Source organism: Fukomys damarensis, unplaced genomic scaffold (assembly GCF_012274545.1).
Source record: "Fukomys damarensis isolate Sample0158 unplaced genomic scaffold, DMR_v1.0_HiC HiC_scaffold_20, whole genome shotgun sequence".
Lineage (NCBI taxonomy): Eukaryota > Metazoa > Chordata > Mammalia > Rodentia > Bathyergidae > Fukomys > Fukomys damarensis.
In genome coordinates, this window is record NW_022900932.1 from 20,286,471 (window position 1) to 20,292,507 (window position 6,037).

The 6,037-nt window shown below is 48.7% G+C and overlaps 1 protein-coding gene and 1 non-coding gene across 2 annotated transcripts in view; one reads left to right on the top strand and one right to left on the bottom strand.

Moving 5' to 3' along the window:
• Positions 1–6,037, top strand: part of Npffr1 (neuropeptide FF receptor 1) — a 28,171-nt gene that overhangs the window by 1,140 nt on the left and 20,994 nt on the right. The window lies entirely within an intron of this gene.
• On the bottom strand, positions 1,948–2,071 carry LOC117287119. Its single transcript, XR_004518302.1, has one exon. It is a non-coding gene; the product is annotated as a U6atac minor spliceosomal RNA (small nuclear RNA).

A 6,037-nucleotide genomic window follows, 5' to 3' on the forward strand; every position in this document is an offset into this window, starting at 1 on the left:
CTGCTCCAGCCCCAACCTCAGAGCAACCCAAAGGGCAGGGGCTGGGGTCTGTGAGCGCCCCCTGCCCGACTCCACCGGCCCGACCCGCGGAGCGCATTGCCAGGGGCGCAGGGCTGGGGACCCAGGCCCTCAGGTGTCCCTGACCACCCGAAGGTGTCCACAGCCTCCCTCCATCGGAGACTGTCACGGAGCAGGCAGGAGTGGGCAGCATGGAGGGTGAGTGACCCGGAACAAGGTGCAAGGTGGCCAGGGTACTGACGGGACAGGGGGCCGAGGGGGAGGAGAGGGGATGGTGTGGGAAACCCATAGATCCTGGCTGGCAAAAACCAAAAACTGTGGAACTCCTGTGTGACAGAGATAGAACAGGCTGGGGGAGACACCCTGGGTTGCTCTATGTCCCGCATGTGTGTGTGTGTGTGTGTGTGTGTGTGTACACAGGCACACACCTGAACTTGGTCACTTACACCTGAGCAGGAGTTGACACTGACTTTGCTGCTGTCGGGGTGAGGGTAGCCAGAAAGATGGGACTCTAGAGGAGACTACCTTCATACAGAGGCTTCCTCTCCCTGGGGAGAGGGAGGGCAGGATGGCCCTACCCTCAGGACCTTAAGGGGTAGTGGCTCAAGGCATAGGCTGCTGGCTCCAGCCTAACCAGATGGGGTCTGGAGCCCTCTCTCAGCCCGCGAGGGAACTATATGCATAAAGGCTAGGAAAGCTGAAGGACGGAGGACTGGTCCACAGGTTTGCTCGATGTCTCTGAGATTGTGCACAAACCTTTCTGCGCCATCGGTTACCTGTCTGTTGAGTGGAGAAGCGTGCATTCAGCTGGCTTCACAAGGTGTCTGGGGGGCTAAAATGAGGAAAGTGGTGTTCATGCCATGAGAGGAGGCTGCTATGAGAGGCCATAAACCCCTGAAATTCCAGTAAGTAAATACAGATGCTGTCAAGAATGAAAAGGAGGTTTTATGGAGGCTCCTCTTGTAGCTTCCCTGTGAGCAAGAGTTTGAAAGCACACACAAGAGAGGCAAGGAGGAATTTGTGACCCAGGATGCAGCTGGAAGATCGGCAGGATCTGTAATAATAGCAAAGGGTTGGGGCCCTGGTAAACAGAAGCTGGGGAGATTGGCAAAGGCAGAGCAAGGAGCCTTTGGAGTAATAAAAACAAGAAAGAATCTGCTCACAGCTTGGGGCTTGAAGGCAGGCAGAACAGGACACAGGCAATTTTACTTCAAATTGTGAAATAAAGAGCAGAGGAGGAAATTGAAACCCAATACATGCAGTGCTAGCAAGAGGCTCCAAGCCACCTCTAAAGAACTCGCCCCTCAAGGCCCTGGTGTATGACATCCAGGGACCCAGAGCATTTGCAGACTTATGTCTGCCTCATCGCCTTAGAGGAAATTATGGAGAATTCAGGAATTTCTAGAAAGTTGAAGTTGGCCAAATATCCTGATTTTCAAAGAGCAGGGGGTTCTTTATTGAGGATCAAACCCAGGGTTTTAAGCATGCTAGGCAAGTGCTCTACTACTGAGCTATACCCCAGGATGCAACTTTTTTAAAAGTGTATTTTGAGACAGGTTTTGCCTAAGTTGCTCAGGCTGATCTCAAACTTGTGATCCTCTTGCCTCAGCTTCCTGAGCAGCTGGAATTACAAATATGCCCCACCATGCCTGGCTAAAATTTTTTTAATTGTCTAAAAGAATTATATTGGGCTGGGCTATAATCTCAGCATTTAGGAGGCTGAGGCAGGAGGATCAGAAGATCTCTTCAAGGAGTTCAAGGTCACCCTGGGTTACATCGGGAGCTAACAGGCCAGCCTCAACTGCATAGTGAGACCCTGTCTAAAAAGAAAACACCAAAATAAGAAAAAGGTTTATATTGACCTCTATTAAAACTCCAGAGTAAACTGATGAATACATAGTGAATACTTAGAGGACAACAACTCCAGGCTCAAATGGTGTTTAGATGCCTCTAAGAAGGTGACAGTGCCTTAACTGTATGCCTATTGTCAGGCTGAGGGCCTCTTCCAACCTCATCAGGGATAGTGCTAACCTTTTCTCCTTTCATACAACACCAGGGTTTTATTATTAATGGGAAAATATGTTCACTGCCTACAGTGAACAGATTGTTATGAGTTCATATTATGAATGTATCATGTTAGTAACAAAAAAGTGGGTTTTAGAACACATGTGCCAGGATCCCCTTCATGCAAAGTTCTGTAGGCTGACTGTTGGAGATATGCAGGTGCCAAGAGATAGTGATGTGTTCGTTTGGTCTCTCTGCTTCTAAACGCACCTCCTAAGAAAAGGACTTGGATTTGGGGAGCAATGCAGGGAAGCAGAAGTGAGTTAGTGAGGAGAGGGAGTTAGAGAGGGGGAAAAAAGCAAAAATAGGCCCATCGGTGAACTGGTTTTAGCTATGGGCAGTTGGGGGTTCCATCCCCTGGGAATGGAAAAATGCAAAAAGCAGCAGTGGTTCAGTGATTTGCCCCACAGGCAATGAGTACAGCTTGCCGCCTCTCCCCACTGCCCCTGGCTGAGGGACACTCTGACCCTGCAGTCCGGGCTTGTTCCTGTTTGTGGCATCAGAGAGGGCAAGGCAGGGAGACCCCTGGGCACCAGCTCTCTGGGACATCTGTGGAGAAAGAAGCTGTTCATCCCCATTGAAGTCTTTGGGTCAAGGGAAGGTGACACAAAGAATCAAAAACACATGGAGGCCAGGTGTGGCAGCACATGCCTATACTCTCACCTCTTGGGAGGTTGAGACAGGAGGATTGCCATGAGTTTGAGGCCAGCCTGGGTTGCATCGCTAGTTCAAGACCAGCCTGAACTGTATAGTGAAACCCAGTCTCAACAAAACAAAACAAAAACCACAGGGATAGGCCAAATGGGTTGTCCTTCATGTGAGATTTCCAGGATGCTCATTCTCTCCTTTGTAGTGCTCAGAATTGTTTTATAATACTTGTAAGTATGTCTTTTTTTTAATAAAAAAATGTTTTCAGGGCTGTGAATATAGCTCAGTGGTATAACCCAATCCCCTGCATTGGAAAAAAATAAGTGCTTACTAGGAATCTATGTGAATGCTCTCTAAGAACAAATCAGGCTAAACTTGCCAAAATTTATCTTTTGGAGCATCTGGGAGGTGAGGTGAATGATAGCAATGCAGCAGGAAGATGCTAATATTTGCCATGAACCCCTGTGGACTGAGAGAGAGCTGTGGGGACAATGGTGGCACTCCTGCTGACAATGAGAGTTTCATTAAAGGCTTGATAGCAGTCTCAGGGTTACTAATAAGGAAAAAAAGAGGTGTGCTTATCAAATCTGCAGCTAGGAGCCATAACACCCACAAGGCAATGGATTCAAGATTTATTTGATTTATTGAAAGCAAGACAAGGACATGCAAAAGGACATGAAATGCAAAGTCCTAAATTTAAGTTCCAAAACTCAATGGCACACACTTAAGACAGGGAAATCTGGCTTGTATTGTGGAGGAAAATTGTGGGAGTGAGGAAATCAAAGTGGGCTGACAGTGAGATGGCCTGGGGTGCCTCTTGCTGGAGACCCAGGGATGTTACGGTGGGGAAGAGGCTGGGGCATGGGTATCGTGCTTGTTTTGTGTGGCTCCAGGGAGTTAAAGCAGGTCCAGAGGGGCCAAGACGCAGTAAGATGATTCAAGTCTCCATCAGGAAGAACTGTATCCAGCCCAGAACCTGTCTCTCCACTAGTTCCCATTATCCAGCTTGGGATACAGGGCCCGCAAGTCTGGTACTACCTCGAGGGTGCAGAGGACATTTGCCTGGGAAGCTGGACCAGAAATGCGGCCTGGAGGGGTGTCTGAGGGTCTAGAAGCTTTCTCTCAACCCCTGAGACAGACACTGCTTTCTGCAGAGCTGCTGGGTCCAGCTGGGCAGTAACACCTGTCCATCTTCTCCACTGGGCCCCCCAGTGCGGTTCTGCTAGAGGGAAGTAAGCAGAAGGACAGCAGATCAGACCCACTCCCCAGTCCCATGTCAGTCCGACGCCAGTGTCGTGGCTTCCCGGGAGCCCCTGGTGACCTCCCCAGCCTGGAGTGCTGTGATGGAGAGAAGCCCAGAGGCTGGGAGGCTGTACGCCCACACTGGCTGGAGGTGGACATACCTGTGGGGAAGTGGCTCTTGCAGAGGAAGAAAGTCACTGGGGAGAGGAGGAGAGAAGCACAAGCCCGCTGGTCTCCCTCCAGCACAGCACACAGGAGCATCTTGGAGGCCCACGTGGAAAGGTTCTGCTTTTCCACGGAAATGTGGCTGCCACAGTCACTGTGCCCTGTCCTTTTCCACAAGGCACCTCCTCACCCCAGAGATGCCCATCTGGCCCAGGAGGTGGGCAGGGAGACAGCAGCATTCCCATTTGGCAGATGACAAAACTGAGGCCCCACAAGTACAGCGTACCCTGGCTTTATCTATAGTAGGTCTGTCTCTTGCTGCACAGATGAGCCATTCTGAGGACATTCTGGGCTGTACCCTCTGTGAAGTCCAGCTATGAAGATCTGCACTTTCCTGCCCAGCTTTGGACAATGGGAGGGAGTCAGCTGCTGTTAGGGAAACAGAGGCCAAGGGGTGCAGCTCGAGTCCTCAATGGGGTCATGGTCCATTGCTGGCCATCTGTCCTGCTTCTCAGCAGAGTCAAGGAGACATTTAAAGTAAACATTTCTGCTCGGTCACTGTGTGACCCATTCTGCTGCAAAGATCCCAGGCTTGGATCCCAGAGAGGCTTGTGTAAGCAGCTGCTTAGCCCTAATTTTACAAATGAGGAAACGAAGGTACGGTGCATGGCACTGATAACATGACTAATTTCTACCAGTTCTGCTCATGGTGCAAATATAAAAGAATTAAATTCAGCCTCTTCTCCAAAGCTTTTTGCTGTGCTCTCATTAGTAACTGGAATTGCATCAAGAGCTTTGCGCTCTTTGATTTAAGGTTTGACTCCTTTTGAAATGCAAATGGCCAAAAGAGATGCTGCACTGTGAGCTGTTGTGACTCATTTCCGCATCCATGTGAACTCTTCATCAAACTCTTTTGTAAACAAGATCTTGAGAAGATGGCGTGCAGGGAGAAAGAAGTTAAGTAATTTGGGACCAGGGATCCTGAGACTCTGGGTGATGCTGATCAGTTGAGAGGTATTGAGTGGAGGAAGAATGGATCCCAAAGGGGTTAAGCATCCTCGTTCTTTACTTCTCGGCTGAGCCCAGAGGAGCTGTGGTTCTGTCTCTGGCCACTGTATTCTTCCTCCTCCAGGCAAGGTTTTAGATGATGTTTGCAGTATTCCTAGTGTCAATTTCATAGCAGGAGTCTCAGGAGATACTCACAGGGGATCTAATGGTAGCAGAGAAGGTGTGAAATGGTGGAAACTTGCAGAGGCAGAGGAAGGACTCAATTCAGGGCAGTTCTCCTACTTTACGGGGTGGATCTTCAATCCTGGAGTCCAGCAAAAGCAGGGGCTGCAGGCTGTATGCTGAGGGCAAGTTTCTTTGTCTTTGAGCTGTGATTTTCCTGAGAATGGAAAATAATTCTCCTTTCTTTGTCAAAGATAGTTTGATGCTATAAAAATATGTATTTCAACAGTAATGAAAAACAATATATAGCAAAAACTATTTGATACAGCTAAAGCTGTATTGGGGGGAAATTCATAGCCTTTAGATCCCACATTAATTGCCGACATTCATTGATCATCTAAAGGTTCTTGCCACATGCCAGAGAGAAGGTAGCATTTGGAGCTGAGTTACACATGACTTCTGCCTCCAAGGCATGTTCAGCTTGGTGAAAGGGGAAAAAAATCCTCTTTCTACCTAGATGAAGTAGGAAGTGAAATGTGACCATGCTGCAGATGGACTGACCAGGCAGACCTAGGAAAACAGACAGCCATAGAAACCAGAAAGGGAGCTCTGGGATATATGTTTGGCCTGCCAAGAGCAAAAGAGAAGACAGCCCTTGACTCCTCGTCATTTCCCCTTCCCTACCCTTTAAGTCTCTTCTTTTTTTTCTTTCTTTTTTTTTTTTTTTTTT